The 16,514-nt window shown below is 44.4% G+C and overlaps 1 protein-coding gene across 5 annotated transcripts in view; it reads left to right on the forward strand.

The window, feature by feature from the left end:
• Positions 1 to 11,242: 11,242 nt before the first annotated feature.
• Crebrf (CREB3 regulatory factor) overlaps positions 11,243 to 16,514 on the forward strand; it is a 52,099-nt gene continuing 46,827 nt past the window's right edge. For 2 of the 5 annotated variants that reach the window (XM_020183694.2, XM_020183710.2), the window contains exon 1: positions 11,243 to 11,385. The gene's annotated coding sequence lies outside the window, so the exon portion shown is untranslated. Of the gene's footprint in view, positions 11,386 to 12,244; positions 12,588 to 16,514 lie in introns of those variants that run through there. The other 3 variants (XM_074058606.1, XM_074058607.1, XM_020183702.2) reach the window with 2 other exon arrangements.

A 16,514-nucleotide genomic window follows, 5' to 3' on the forward strand; every position in this document is an offset into this window, starting at 1 on the left:
ATGTCCCTCCGTCAAAGCATTTTCCAGGTGAGCATGATGTGGCCTCCTGGAACGACCATTGTTAGGTCAGAAGTCCTGCGTTTGTGGTCTTGCTCCACTGCTTGCTAGCTATGTAACTAGGAACAAATAGTGTAATTTCTGACCTTGAGTTTTTTAGTTTACAAAATGAGGATAACACCTGCCCTTTCTACTGTATAAAATCATTATCAAATGAGATGGTAAATTACAGTGATATGCAAAGGAAATGACCAAATCCAGGGCATGCTGACAGTTCTTTTCCCTTTTCTTCTTCTTTTTTTTAATTGATGGGGTTTGAACTCAGGGCCTTGCTTTTGCTGGGCACATGCTCTGCCATTTAAGCCACTCCCCCAGCCTAGCTATTTTGCTCTAGTTGTTTTGGGGATAGGATCTCATTCATGCACTGGGCCAGCCTGGACCATCATGCTTCTATTAATGCTTACTGTGCCACCGAAGCTGGCCTGACAGTACTCTTTAAGATAGGACCCAGAGGGACAGCCGACTGATTTTTTTTTTTTTCCTTTGTAGGTTTCCCTTTTGATTCATCATTTGTACTTAGAGGGTTGCAGGAAAATAAAAGGCACCTGCATCAGGCCTGAGTTCTGAGAAGAAACAACCATAGCATAAGTGGCTGAGCAACATCCTTCTGCCTTCTAGGTTCTCTTACCAGGACTGAAGTATTCTTGGCATGTTCTGGAAGATAGTGTCAGCATTGATCACTGAGGATTGAACTGACTGTGTCTTGTCCCTTTAGGCAAATGCTTTCACTGAGCTACAACCCCAGCCTTTGTGTTGTTTCCTTTAAATGTATAGTGTTGTCTATGCCTTTGTCACCAGCTCAACTTAATATTTTATATCTTTTGATGTTGCTTCAAAAGTAGCACACCTTTATCTGTCGAGTTTTTTTTTTTTAATCGGTGGAAGGTGTTTGGCCACACTAAGGGAAATTTAGCATAGAGAAAGTATTTGAAATTGTTGCTTAGAATCATGGAAAATTCAGCCCTGATGTTATCTTCCAGAAATTCAAAGAGTCAGTTGCTCCTTTATTGAATGAAATTTAAATTGTATTTTAACATATGTGTGTAGGCATTTTTAGAGTGGTTTGATCACCCCATCCCTCTATGTAAAGGCTGTTCTCTATTTGGAGAACAAATGCATTACTTTTCCCCCTGCCCCTTCACTGGAACTTCCTAGTTGAGTGGATGAAATTGTAGAAAATCCATAATTTTTAAAGAAACAACATAAAATACCACATACAAGATATTTATCACAATGATTAACTTGAAATAGCATTAATGTCCAACATAAAATGCTAATTGGTGGAGTATGATGCCTGTAATCCCAGCCATTCAAGAGGCTGAGGCAAGGAGGACCTTAACTCAAAAAAAAAAAAAGGCTGGTAGAGTGCCTGCCTAGCAAGCATAAGGCCCAGAGTGCAAACCCCAGTGCCACCACCAAAAAAAATACATCAGTAATGCTGCTGCACTCAAATGAAGGAATATCAGTTTCTTAAATATAGATATAAATATTCTTAGAAAATGCATGTCTTAAATATGTATATATATATATATATATATATACTCCTAGAAAACAGATTGAAAAGATAACATTGCCTCTGGATGGTAATTGGAAATATTTTAATTTTCTTGTTCCTTTTCAGCATATTCTCTAATGAAAACGTTATTGTTTAGTAAATGGAAACAAAGTTACTTTAACAGCAAAAGGTAGTAGAATATTATATGAAGAGGGAAAAAAAGTAGGATTTTAAAAGCCTGGTAGGAAATAGTCCAAGATGTTGAAAATCATTTATAATTTTGTTTTTCAAATTTTCCACAATGCATGTATAATCGGAGGGGAGTGCGTGTGTTTTTCTGGGAACCAGTGTCAGAATAGTGTTAGTACTTCTTCAAATATTGTACAGTAGAGCGCCTGCTAGCAATCATGAGGCCCTGAGTTCAAAACCACAGTACTACCAAGAAAAAAACCAAAAAACCCACTACATTATATAATATACATCCTTTTTTCAGGGTTAGGGGAAATGAAGTCAGATTTATTAAAACACTGAAGCTATTCTGAATCCATGAAAATCAGCAAGTTCATAGTTCATAGAGATTATGATTAATTGTTTGCATTGTGTAGGATGGAGTGCAGGTCATTCAGCGTATAAAATCCCCAGTCTCCTTTGTGTAGGTGCTCACAGTGACAGCGTGGGGAAATGAAAAGGGAGCATTGATTTTGGTTCTGCCCACATAGAAAAGTGGAAGCCTGGGGTCTGAATGTGCTGGGGTCCCACACAAGTTAGAAAAAGCCCCACTGTTCTCCCACTGTTAGTGCTCCATGCAAGCCCTTCAATCAGGCTGTGTCATGCTGCACTCGGAACCTGGACCTTTTGAATATCTTGGCCCTTTTCCCCTACTCCTCCTTCCTCTCCCAGGCCAACTCCACAATTGGGGAGCCCTCTAGCAGGCCAGGATATTCACCAACTGATCCTTCCACCCCCAGGAATCCAAGCAGGATTCTGTTTAGATCACTGTCAGGATTTCCAGTTTCCCAGGTTCCTTTCTGTTTTGTTCTTTGAGACAGAGTCTCAATTTGTAGCCCAGACTGACCTTGAATTCATGATCTCTTCCACCTCCTAAATGGAATTGAAGGTATACACAACCATGCTGGGCCTTTATTTACTTATTTTTGGTGGGACTGGGTTTTAAACTCAAGGTCTTTGTCCTTGAAAAAAAGGTGCTCTACCATTTGGGCCACGCTTTATTTTATTATTTTGTGTGTGTGTGTAGCACTGCTGGGGAAAAGTTTCTTTATGCTTATCCAAAGTATGCTACTATTGTGGTTTGCCACCCCAAAACAAAACAAGCAGAGATGTTTTGCGAAAGCCAGCCATATTTGAGGAAGCATGACTTAAGCTAACAGTGACTATTTTTTTCCAAGCTGTAAATGCTTTTCAGCAGCTTTCAACAGGGATTTTCAGCTGCTATTTGTGCAGAGGTTGCCTGCCTGAAACAGTGGTAAGCAAAAGAGACTCAGCCCCTGACCTTGTGAACAGGAAAAGCAAAGCATAGTGATGAGTTATTTATAGAGCTGGGGTTCGGGGTGAAGCTCGTGGAAGAGCACTTGCCTAAGGTGCCTGGGTTTGATCCCTAGCACTGGAGGTGGGGAGGGGATGACTCTACCCAGTACTCCTCCAATGATAGCATACAGATTACCTGATGATAAAGTTGTAAAGGAGATTCTGATTGAATCAGAGAACTGGGTGGGCCCCCTGCAGGGTGCTGGATTTTAGGAAGATAAAGGGTTGCTGGATGGAGGCACTAGAAATACTAAACTTAGGGTGGAAGGAAAGGTTTGGAAGAACCCCCCAGGATGAGGAAGCTTGGTACAGAGGAATGTCTGAGAGCCCAGGAGAGGTCAATGGCCTGGTTTCTGATAATTGAAAGGAAGCCAGAGGCCATATTCATTAGTTCATACAGATAAACCTCAATGATCGAATGGATGTAGGGTAGGGTTTAAGGCACAGGGAAGAGTGAAAGATTTACCATCAGGTTCCCAGCAGGGTAAAAGGTGGAGTTTTCACTAAGATTAGGGAGCAAGGGACCCAGCAGGCTTGGGGGCATGGTGGGTTTGTGAACAATTTAAGTATGCAAGTGCCTGAGATGTGCACAGTGCCATACCCAGTGGGCACTTGTTCTGTGGGTCTGAAGTTAAGAAAAAGGACCAGACTGGAGATCAGAATGTGGGGTGCCAGCACACCTGTGGGGTGCCTGCAAGGGAAAGGCTTCTAAAGGGCCATGGCTCAGGTAGCTGTCAGCACCACCCTCACCTCCAGCTTGCTAAGTATTTTCACATCCTCTATCCTATGCTGTAAGCAGGAGATGTTCCCGTTTTATAGTTTGAGTAATATGTCAACAATGCTTTTTATTCCCCCTCCTGAAGGTTTTACTGCCCTTAATCAGATATATTGATACATTTTTCATGACTGTAATGAACTACCCAAGACAGGCTACTTTATAAAGAAAACAAGTTTATTTTGACTCACACATCAAGGAACGCAAGGGGTAGGACCTGCATCTGGTGGTGGCCTTCTTGCTGACAGAGTCCACAGGTGGCACCAGGAATCACCGTAGATTATGTTCCCTCTATCTTAATTTTAACATATGAAGCCCTGGGGACATTTAAACTATAGGACTAAGTATGAACACAGAGCTCCTCCTTCTCTCCAGTCTCCTGTTTCTGAGACCTAAGGGGGCTTTGTCACTGTTGGGACAAGTGGTGATTGTCACTGTTTTCAGCCCTGGGGCTGATAAGAACTACTTTAGCACACACTTGGGCTGGAGGTTCAGAGATTGAGGAAATGGGATTCAAACCCAGGGAGTGTGGTCTCAGGGTCCAGGACTATCACTGAGTGTGACGTTGCCAGGGCAAAATTCCTTGACTTCTCACCATACTTACTTAGACGTCAGTAAGGGCACAACACAGAGCTCAAACCTTAATCCCAGCTCCTCAGGAGGCAGATTGGGAGGCTGGAGGTTCAGTTCAAGGATAGCCTGGGCAAAAAGTTAGCAAGAGAGCTGATGGAGTGGCTTAAGTGTTAGAATACCTGCCTAGCAATTGTAAAGACAGAGTTCAAACCCCCATTCTGCCAAAAATTGGGGGGGGGGGGCAGTGCTGGGAAGTGACTCAAGTGGTAGTGATTGCATAGCAAGTGGAGCCCTGAGTTTGAAACCCCACTACCTCCCCCAAACAAACAAAAGACGGGGACAGGCATGGTGATACACACATGTAATCCCAGCTCTGCCAAACACTCTAGAGGCTGGGCAGGAGGACCAATTAGGGAGACATTCTGAAGCAAAGAAAAAAAAAAAAAAAAACAATCTGGCTGGGAGTGTGGCTCAGTGGTAGAGCTCCTGCCTGGCATGCACGAGGCCCTAGGTTCCATCCCCAGTACCAAGAAAAAGAAAAAAAATTCCTGAAAGTGAGAATGGAAACCATTTGGAAAACCCTCAATCGAATGGGCAGGGTCTTGCTCTGGCTGGCTTCTGTCAATCTTGGAACTCCAACCTCTCCCCCTTGCTCCTATGGTTTAGAATTGCTAATCCCTGCTTTGGAGACTGACTGTAGGGCCCAGAGGTAGTTCTTTGCTCCTTTTGTGATACCTCAAGGTCTTCGGGTTTAAAGGGGCCTGTCCTGATTTTCCTCAGTTGACAGGGCAGTGAGTTGCCCAGGGAGCTGTGGTCAGTTTCTGCAGGGTTTGACACAGTGGCAGTCCCCATGGGTACCCTGCAGGTCCTAGTGGAAGAGAGCACTTCATGTTGTCTGCAGGTATTTCTGAAAGGTAGGATTGGGATGGAATTCTCCAGTATTATACTGTGTGTGGGAAAGCGTCATTGCTTCTCTCTCTGCCACAACCCCTCCATCCCTCTCTACTGTGCCTTGCAGATTCCCAAGGTCAGACCCCTCTTGGGGCTCCCTCATTTTCTTTGTTAGAAGAGGAGAACCTCTTCCTGCTTTGCCCCGATTCCCTACTTCACCTCCCAATTTTCCCAAAGGTGGCTTTGTTTGGTCAAATTGGCAAGAAGGTATTAGGTGAACAAGACATCCTCAGGTCTTCAGGCCAATGAGTTCTAGACCTAGCTGGTAAGTTGTGGCCACAAACCCACCTCCTGAAGAGGGAATCTTTTGGCTTTCCTCTGAGTGAAGTGTGCACTCTGAGGCTGGCTGCCCTTGGGGTCTATGTAGAAGGGCAGGCTGCCCTCAGGAGCCTAGGAGATACCCTAAGAGGGATACCAAAGAGAAGGGGACTTGCCCTGCCTCCTGGTCCTCCTCTCCTAAGACAGGACAAAACCTACAGCTCCCACTTACCTGGACTGTAGCTGTGGAATGTTGTGTTCATTCACTTTACACTTCTCATCTGGAAGCCTGGGCATTGTGAAAACCAAAACTTAAAAAAATGAACTGGTGGCATAGTCCCAAGTTTTCATGTATCATTAGGGGAACATATGATTGAGTTTTCAAGTTAAAAAAAAAAAAGAAAAAAAATTTTTTCTTTTGCGGTATGGGGCTTGAACTCAGGGCCTTCACCTTGAGCCACTCCATCAGCCCTTTTTTGTGATGGATTTTTTCGAGATAGGATCTCACAAACTATTTGCCCGGGCTGGCTTGGAACAGTGATTCTCCTGATATCTGCCTCCTGAGTAGCTAGGATTATAGGCGTGAGTCACCGGTGCCTGGCTCTAAACTCTTTATTACTTCTTTCCTTTAGAAACATCTCCGGACTGTTCCTGCCTTGAGAAATAAAGCTTCCTGGGAACCACACTGGGTCCTTTAGAGCATGTCTTCATTTATAGTTGGACAAACTGTTATCGTGGCTACAGGTTTTGTTTCCTGCTTCTTATCACTTCAACCCTTCACTTTCTGCTTTTATCCTCCTCCTCCTGGCCTCCCCAACAGAAGGTCTGATTGTACCTGTCCTATGGGAGTCTTTCCTACAACAAATGCTAGATTGTCCTCACTCCCTGGCTTCCTGGTTTGCTATCAGTTATAGCCTCTGATACTAACAGAGTGTGGTCTGATACTAACAGCGCTGAAGAAAAACCCAAACCACAGGGACAATTTGTTGTTCTAGAAGTTTTTAGTGGAAGAAACAAGACAATTTTGACAGTCATTGCCTCCTGCCTCCTCTCTGCCAGGCAACTTTCCCTTTTCCACTGTTTCTCTTCTAAGAAGTTTCTAGTTACCTGCTTCCCTGAAAGGAGGAGGCACCTCTTATACACCAACCTCTTCATTTAATTCTCAAAAAGAACATAAATTAAGAATCAGATAGATTAGTAACTTACCCAAATAGTCTAGCAAGAAAGTGGTACTGAGAGCTGAGTGTCCTGGGTGTCCTGCTCTCAGCCTCAACACTAGGACTGCCTTGGAATGAATTCTGTTGTTGATGGTTGGCTTTCCTTGTCACTCTCCTTCACTAGGTTCTGGGATTCCCTGGGGCAAGGACTGTGTCTTCAGGATACACAGTAGGAATTCCACAAATGTGTTTCTTCATTTCTCTCCTTTTCCTTCCTCCAATCATCAATACAGATTTGAATAATCTAATGAAGCATTTTACATTCTCTACAATTCAAGGATATGTTAGTGTGTGTGCCCACTTGACTTTGTTGAAGAAATAACATTGGTGCATATGAAATGAATAAAATGAAGCAATAAGTACAGCAAGGGCTCAGGCAGGCAGTGGAGGAAAGGAGATGAATCAGAATAGAAATAGCTGGGTGCCAGTGGCTAACACCTGTAATCCTAGCTACTCAGGAGGCAGAGATCAGGAGGATGGGAGTTCAAAGCCAGCTCTGCATAAATAGTTGGAGAGACCCTATCTTGAAAATACCCAATACAAAACAGGACTGGCAGAATGATTCAAGTAGTAGAGTACCTGCCTAGCAAGTGTGAGGCCTGAAGTTCAAACCCCAGTACCAATTAAATAATTAAGAGAATGGGAATAGACCTACTAGAAACAGACTTCATGAAAGAGAAGGGATCTTGAACTGTGGAGTGTGAGCAGGATTTGAATCTTAACCAGTTCACTCAAACTACAAGCTTGCTTCCGTTCCATGCCAGGCCTGATACTGAGTATGGGGAGTGGGGTGGACTGAGGAATCAGGGTAAATAAATAAGCAATATAGTAGAAAAGGGCATTTGGATTCGAACTTGGTATTTCCTGGGAGAAGTAAGAAACAGGCTTAGAGCTGTCACATAAAGAACACTGTCCCATTGAGAAATCAGCTAGTGGGAAGAACTGATTTTTCTTCTTTCCCCCAAAGAGTATTTTTAGGCACGATGAATGAGGGATGGGTGCCAGTTCCAACATCAGTGAGGGTCTCTTAGTTAACCAGCAATATCGTAGTGTCCTCAGGAAAGGAGTCCTTGTTTCGTGTCAGAGGGATGCAGCTTTTCCTGGAGAGCTTCCAGCTTTGAGTTAATTAATCTCACTTCTAAACTGTGAAATCTGAACATATCCCACAGGTCCACAGAAGGGGTCAGAAGAGAAAATAGACTCAAAAGATGACACTCACTTAAAAGACATGTACAGAACTAGCAGACAGGGCTCAATCTGCTCTAAGGAGGATTTAAGCTCAAGTCATAGGGAAATTTGGGACCTGTGGCAACTGATTTGAAAGATTTCTGAGGGTTTTGTTTTATTTTGCTTTGCTTTTTGTGACACCTGAGTTTTCAGTTCCTCTTCATGACTTGCCCTGATTCTTTGCAACTTTCAGGACTGCAGTGTTAATTCTTAGGGGGTGTAGGCTTGCCATTAAAACACAAAGATCATAAGAGAACATTCACCTTTTGTCCAGTTGCTTACCTAGAGTTCATCCCGGATCTTCTAATTAGTAGTAGAACTCAAATTAGGGTCTTGGTTCCATAAATAGTGTTTCCAACACATCAAGATTTATTTTCCTTTATTTTTGAAAGGGGATTGTGCTATGTTGCTGGCCTTGAACTCCTGGGCTCAAGTATTTCTACTACATCAGCCTCCTGAGCATCCACGTTTAAAGTGGGTGGAATATCAGCATATCCAGAGAACATCTCTGGAAGGATTCCCAGCAGGGCTAACTGTGGTTGCCTCTGAGAAGGGGAAATGAGTAGCCAGAAAAAATGAGTAGGGAAGAGACTTAATATTCATTGAATACATTTTTGTATCTTTTTTGGGAGAGAGGGGAGAGACAGTGTCTCAGCTGGGCTTTAACTTGCAGTTCTCCTTCCTCAGCATCTTGGGCGCTGGGACTCCAAGTGTGTGACACCACACCTGGCTTTTCTCTTCTTTTTTTTGGGGGGGGTACTTTTAAAATTTTGTGCCGTGTATGTTACCTATTAAAAAATAAACTATTTTTAAAAATTCAGTAGTCTTAAGTATCTATTGCTTTGTTTGCCACATTGCATCTTTGTGTCAAAACATGTTTTTCTGACACGTCACTGAAACAAGTTTTTCTGTATGCTATCCCAGTACATAAATTCTTCCACAAGAACAAGGTTAAACACTTCAGAAGTGGTAATGCCAGTGGGTTACTACTTTGTGGCTAGAATAAGAAGAGCCTCCTGAACTTCAAGCCAATGCCAAAGTCCCAACTTCCTGCCAACTTTGAGGCACAGTCTGGCTGTATAAAACCCAGAAAAAGACAAATCAATTGGGAGCCAGTGATTTCATTCACTTCAGAGTAGCAGATAGTCATTAATAGATCTTGATGGAAAGGTTTCCAGTAGCCAAAATTCCATCCCTTCCAAGACAAGGGAACATGCAAAGGCAGGAATCCAATGTAATTGACCAGGAAGTGCCATCAACAGCAGAGCCTTGTGCTAGGAGATGAGCCTGGTTGCTTGCTTTCCACCTCAGTTTTTTAGAGGAGATGAAGATGCCTATGTCTGAGAGTAATGTAACAATTGAGCTAATGATCTGCTGGAGCTTTTCCAAATATAGTACTATGAGAGAGGATAGTGATTCAGTGGGGGGAGGAATTAAAGCACCAATCTCATGTAAACAAGTCAGGGGAACCTGGCCCACCCAAATGTCTCAAGCTAGTTTTTCCACTGGGGATTCAATTTTAAACAGCAGATGATGGGGAAAGTTAGAATGTGGTATGTGATAAGACTTTAAAAAAAGAAAATCCACTTTCTGGGCAGTAGAGAAAATACTCATCATTTCTTTGGGTATTGAAGTTCTACTATGTGCTTGGTATTGTGGGGGATACAGAGGAGAGGTTTATCTCTTTCACTTTCCTCTTAAATCAGCTATCTCCATTTACCTACCTATTTTGTGTATAAAAGTATTATTTTAGTGGCAATTACACTGCTAAAGTTTAGTCATTCTTACTTGCTATTTAGTCTACAGTAAATCTTCTGAATGGTGCTCTTGAAACAATCTAACACTACTACTACCCTTTATGTGCCAACTCTATACCAGGCACTACGGCAAGTGCTTTGTATGAACTGTTTCACCCATTTCTCATGTTAAACCCATATTTATAAAGGTGGAAAGTGAGCCTCATGGAGGTTAAATAATATGTACTGGTTCATACATGGTGGAGCAAAGATTGAAACCCAAGTTGTTACTCAGCCATTATGTAATGCCAGGCATGGGGAGGGGGAAATAGATGACATTTCCAGTCCCAGCATTCTTGAACAGTATGATCTATGGATATCTTTTTGATTCCAAAGTCCATGATTTTGACATTCATTTGCTGTTACCTGCCCAGATCTATGCAAAGGTAGCCACATTTTCAAGGGTAATTACTCCTAAGAGAAAACTGGCATTCTGAAGGATTCTGGCCAATTGTTTTTGTTCTCCAATTTTCCTTTTCTATGCTTACTAAAATTTCTGTTGGATGCTCATTTGATAAATACTGTGTCCTAAAGAAGTATAAAGAGCATTTTGGAAGCACAGAGTGTAGTAATAGACCCCAGTTCCACTGCTGGCTAAGTCATTTACCAGCTGTCTGTTCTTAGGGAAATAACTCCGATAAGCCTTACTTTCTCAGTCTGAAAAATGGGCGTTACCATTGCCATGTGCTTGTAGGGGAATTGAGACAAGGAGTCCCTCACATAGTAAACGTTCCATAAAGGGCATTGTTATTAGCACACGAAAACCTCAGAGCCACGTGTTAGGAAGTCTCGTCTAGTTGCTTCTAGTAGTAGTGCGCAGTAATGTTCAGGTCTTCTTTCTCTTAAAGGTGAACGCAGTCTATCCCACTGTCTGGGGCGATGGGTACAATAAATACTAGTTGAATCAGTGAATGAATAAATTAACAGCAAGGTCAGTCAGTGACTAGGGATACCATTCATAAAAACAGAACGTCGACAGAGTCCCCCTTGAGTTCCCTCAAGTGTCGGAGAAGTTGAAGTGTAAAATGGGCACACGGACATTTCAAGCCTCGCTACGTAGTTTTGAGATTAGCTAAAACGCTGGATATGAAGGTTTTGAAAAAGGAACATCTCTACAAAAGTGAGAGTGTGGCTGCACATCAGACACAGCCCACTCCCCTACTGCAGCAGCCGACACCAAGCACCTGCCGCGCCTCTCTTCCTGGTTTTCCCCGGCAACCCGCCCCTCCGGCGTCACGTGACAGGGGTGCCTTGTAGGGTCGAGCCCCTGATTGGCCGAGCTGCAGAGCTCCTCGCGATTGGCCCGAGACCGGCGGGCCCCCGCCTCCCTCCTCCTCCTCGCCGCGGCCCACGTGAGGGGGGCGAGTCACGCGATTTCCGGGAACCCGTCAGGAAGGACATAAACAAAACAAACCCGAGACAGCATGGAGAGGGGCCGCGGCCCCTGCAGCGGCACCGGACCCAGTCCTTGAGCCGCCCCCACATCCACAGGTAAGCGACCCTGCGCATTGCCCGGAGCTAGCAAGGGCCTGGGCTGGGGGACCAGCTGGGCGGGGGACGGAGGAGGGCTAACTGGCCTAGGAGGCAGAAGCACCAGGGCTCTGGGCCGGGCCGGCGCGGGGCCGGGATCAGGACCGAGTAAGAAGGCGCGCGGAGCACGGGCCGCCGCCTGCCGGCCACGGGGGCTCCACTCCCCTCCCCCCCTCCCCGGCCCGGGACGGTTATATAAAAGCGCGGGGAGGTGGTAGATGGGACCGGTGGGCGGGCGGCAGTCTAGGCCGGCGGTGGGCAGCGCCGGGTGTCCGCCTTGCCAAGCGGTCCGGCCCTTCCCTGCTGCCTCGGATCCCGGGGCTGCGACTGCCGGCAACCGGCCTGTCAGAGAAGCGAGCGGGTGGGAGGGGCCGAAAGGGGAGGGGAGGCGAGGCTGGCGGGGGAGGAGGAGAGAGAGGGGCGTGTGAGGAAGGGCCGCGGCCGCGGAGGTTGGAGTCCGTCTGGCGGCAGACCGGGAGGCGCGGGCTGGGGGTGAGGGCCTTGGGCAGGGGCGTCTAGGGAGTAGCCGCTCCCCCTTCCGTCCCCGCCCCAGAGGCAAGAGGGGCCTCCCTCTCGGGATTTGTTTATATGTCTTCTCAAAGCAGCTTGAAGCGGCTCGGAGGCGGAGCCCTCGGAGCTGAGTGACCGACTCTGTTGTCCAATGAGGAAGGCGGATGGAGGCTGTCTAACCAATGGGCGCAGGGGAGGCAGTCCCGCGGGCCTCCCAAAGTTAGGCTGTACCGGGGGTGGGCCGGGTGGGGCGGCCATGTTAGATGGGAGGGGACCAGTGGTGGTGGGTCACTGAGAGGGGAGGAGACTGGGCAAAGGGCAAGGGAGCCGGGCCGGGGGCGTTTCGGGTGTCTGAAGGCGAGTCTGGCCGGACCAGGAAGTAGCTCTGGGGAACCTGACCCAGACCTACCGCTCTCCTCCCACGAGCAGAGGAGGCAGGGAAGTACCGAAGTACCGAGGGCAGTCAAGCCTCCCTTGGGGGGGTGGTTCCTGGGACTAGATGGAGCTCAGTCTCTGGATTCTCCCTCTCGCTCGGCCCTACGCTTCCTGACAAACCCGGCCGCCAAACCCTGTAATCGCCCTCCTTTAACCCAAGAAAGTAAACCGTTCTGCTGTTTGTGAGCGGGCTTGAGCCTTAAGACTACCTTAAAGAGGTACTTGGAAAACGAGCGGTCTGAATTTCTGTACCAGGCCTCACAGAGAGGCAGGCACTGACGGGGAAGTTCTGTTTTTTGGGGGATTTTGCAAAGAGAAAACCAAGAGTCTAAAAGCGAGAAAGTTGAGAACTGGGTGGGGTTTCCATCAGGATGCCTTCTGAGGATTCTGGTCTTCCTAGTAATTTGCCCCTCTTGCTCACAGAAATTGGTAGCTCACATGAATCAGCTACATGGGAAAACCAAGCCTTGAGAATATTACTTAGGTTTGAAGGTTCTTTAGGACTTTGTCGTGTGAAATACCATGCAGATGAGAAAGATGATCAGGGTCTAACTGCTGAAAAATCAAAATATAAGGCCTCCATGTAAATCTTATGGTTTGTGGTAAACACGTTGTCACTTGATTGTACTTTTAAATACCTACTATAGGTTTTTGCTTTTTTGGTGGTTCTGGGGTTTGAACTCAGTGCCTGGAGCTTGCTAGGTGTCTTACCTCTTGAGCCACACCTCCAACCCTTTTTTAGTTTTCATTAATAATTCACAATAGCAAAGAGATACACCAAAGGAGAAAATGGACTGAGTATGTAATCAAAAAGGTACTCATTTAAATGTGTCGTGATTATTTTGGCATTGTGTTGGCCTTGTTAAATGCATAATTGAAGTGTAGGTTAACATGAGCTTAAACCTGTGACTACATTGGTATCAAGGGTACCAGGTTATTGATGCGTCTTTAGTTGAGCATTTTGAAATAGGAACATACCTTACTTATGTCAGGCAGGGGTTATCAAAGAGCTGAGTAGCAGGGCACTGGTGACTCAGGCCTGTAATCAATCCCAGCTACTCAGGAGGCAGAGATCAGGAAGATGAGGTTCGAAGTCAGCCAGAGCAAATAGTTCCCAAGACCTTGTCTTGAAAATACCCAAACACAAAAGGGCTGATGGAGTGGCTCGAGGTGTAGGCCCTGAGTTCAAACTCCAATACCACCAAAAAAAAAAGTCAATTTAAGAATTCACATTATCTTCTTTGTCACCTAGAGAAAAAGAACAATTGGTAAAGAAATAATTTACTGATTTTTGTAGTAGTTTTGTACGATTGACTCACAGTTTTGTTACGAATGCTGTGTATAGCCAGGTTCACATGTAGGTACTTGCGAGGCTGACATTAGAAAGATCTCGGTTGGAGACAACCTGTATAAATAATTTGCAAGAATCCCATTTCCAAAATAAGCAGAGCAAAATGGATTGGCAATGAGGCTCAAGCTGTAGAGCACCTGCTTAGTAAGCTGGAAGCCCTGAGTTCAAAACTCATCCCCCCCAAAAAAAGAGATGTATAATCCCAGCACAGGCTGACCTTGAAATGCAGTTCCTTTGGTCTCAGTTTTAGTTCCCTTTTTTTTTTGGCAGCACTGGAGTTTGAACTCAGAGTCTCGAGTTTGAACCACTCCACCAGGTCTTTTTTGTGATGGTTTTTTTTCCAGATAGGGTCTCAGGAACTATTTGCATGGGTTGACTTTTAACCACAGTCCTCCTGATCTCTGTCTTCTGAGTAGCTAGGGATTGGAGGCGTGAGCCACGGGCGCCCGGCAGCCAGTTTAAGTTCTTAAATAGACCTTTTACAGTAAATAAAGATACTAGTTTGTATTTTACTATTCTTACCAGTATTGTGATGCTTTCTGAACACTATCCCTTAACAATGCCATAATCAGTTATAAAAGAAGATAGCTAAATTGGGACTGGAGGCGTGGCTCAAGGGGTAGAAAATTGTAAACCCCGTTCTAGTTCTAACCCCAGTACCACAGAAACTGCTTCATTGATATCTGCCGTACTTATTCAAGACAAATCTCATTGTTGCCTTGGTTGATAAAGTTGATTAGCGTTGCTTATTTAATAATACTCTTATTTTAAGAATGGCAAATATATTCAATAGAACTTATTTGGGTATAATCCTTTTATATAAGCGGTATAACAGCTTTGAAATTTTTTTTTTTTTTTGGTAGATCTGGGGTTTGAATTCAGGTCTCGCGCTTGCTAGGCAGAGGCTCTACCACTTGAGCCAGAACACCAGCCCTATTTATTTTTTTGGGCTCAGGGCCTTCATCTTGACCCACTCCGCCAGCCCTTTTCGTGATGGGTATTTTTCGAGATATGGTCTCGCGGAACTATTTGCCTGGGCTGGCTTCCAACCTCGATCCTCTTGATCTTCCCCTGAGTAGTTGTATTACAGGCGTGAGCCACTGGCGCCCGGCTATTTACTTCTTTTGAGACACAGTTTCCCTGTGCTGTCCAGGATGGTCTTGATCTCCTGGGCCCACGTGATCCTCCTAAACAACAGACATGTGCCCCCATGCCTGGCTAGAGTTTTTAGACTAGCCAAGAGTTCGAGGCTAAATACATCCAGAAGAGATTTTGGATGCTCCACTTGCCATCTTACTCTCTCTGTCATGAAAGGTAAAAACAAACTTTTGTAAAGACAGCAACTTAGTTTACTGCTTGATGTGTGTGAGTTCTAGGATGCTAGTGTAGAGAGTAAAGGAATAATACAGTTCCTAGTAGTAGTTTTAACTAAATACAAGTGACAGTGGAAGTACAAGGAGTTTGTTGATTCTATATTGTACTTTGATCAGATTAATTCCCTCTGTTACTACTTTTACTTGTCCCTCTTTCTCCGTTTGTTAAAGCAGTTTTCAGTGGATTTCATTATGCCATCTTCATACATAGCCACATATTACTCACCTCCCACTATTCTCTTTCCTTTTTCCTCTTCCTGCTTGTGCCCCCCGAAACAGTCCCACATTTACACACAGATATATAAAACCTGACTTATTTTGCTTAACATTATGATCTTCAGTTCCATATTTTCCTGCAAACAACAGAATTTCATTCTCTGTGGTTGAAGCTTTATTTTTAATTTAAATTTTTTTATTCATTTATTCACATGTGCATACATTGTTTGGGTCATTTTTACCCCCTGCCCCCCCTTCCTAATTTAATTTTTTGAGACAGGGTCCTTGAGCTGCCTATGTAGCTCAGGCTGGCTTCAAACTTGAATCCTCCAGTGTCTGTCTCCTGAGTGCTTTGATTATAGGCACCACACTGCGGAGCCCATTATCTGCTGTTGCTTTTTTTTTTTTTTTTTGATAGAATGGGATTTGAACTCAAGGCCTTGTGCTTGCTAGGCAACTCCCCCAGCCCACTATGTGCTTTTAAGGTCTAATTTTTAGTCAAGATTGGCAATTACATTTTGGAAATGAATTAGCAAAGGTTTATTTGCTTTTGAGTTTGTACTTGAATGCTTTAGGAAAGAATTTGTTGACTTTTTGACCATACTAGTATCTCATTACAGGGTAAACCCATAGACTAGTCATAAATTTGTTAGATTATTAGTTTTTATTTTCTTGAGACAGGGTCTTCTCACTATGTTGTCCAGATTGCAGCATGATAATAGATAAGAAGAGAACCATAGAAAATATGTTTGGAAAAATGCATGGTGGCTCAAGTCTGTAATCCCATCTACTAGGAAGCCAGAAGTAGGATTGTAGTTCTAGGCCAGTCCTGGCAAAGTTATGGAGACCCTATCTCGAAAACAAAATACAAACAAAAGGGCAGGGGCATTGCTTAAGTAGTAGAGTGCTTGCCCAGCAGTTGGTGGAGGGGAGCAGAGAGAAAATATGTTAAGCTGTATGCTAATAAAACAGTATTTACAAGAATAGGCTACACCTCCATTTGGCCCAAGGCCATTGTTTGTTAACCGCTATTGGAAGACACTTAGTTTTATGTACTCAGATGTTACAGTATTGCTGAATAGGTAAACATACACTTTATGTAAACATAAACATATATTTGAATAGTAGCATATAGTATACTGTATCTCCTGCCTGAAAAAAATTTTAGTAAAGGGGCATATGGCAAAATTGTATTCTATGTTTTT

The sequence above is a fragment of the Castor canadensis genome, chromosome 16, assembly GCF_047511655.1.
Source record: "Castor canadensis chromosome 16, mCasCan1.hap1v2, whole genome shotgun sequence".
Taxonomy (NCBI): Eukaryota; Metazoa; Chordata; class Mammalia; order Rodentia; family Castoridae; genus Castor; species Castor canadensis.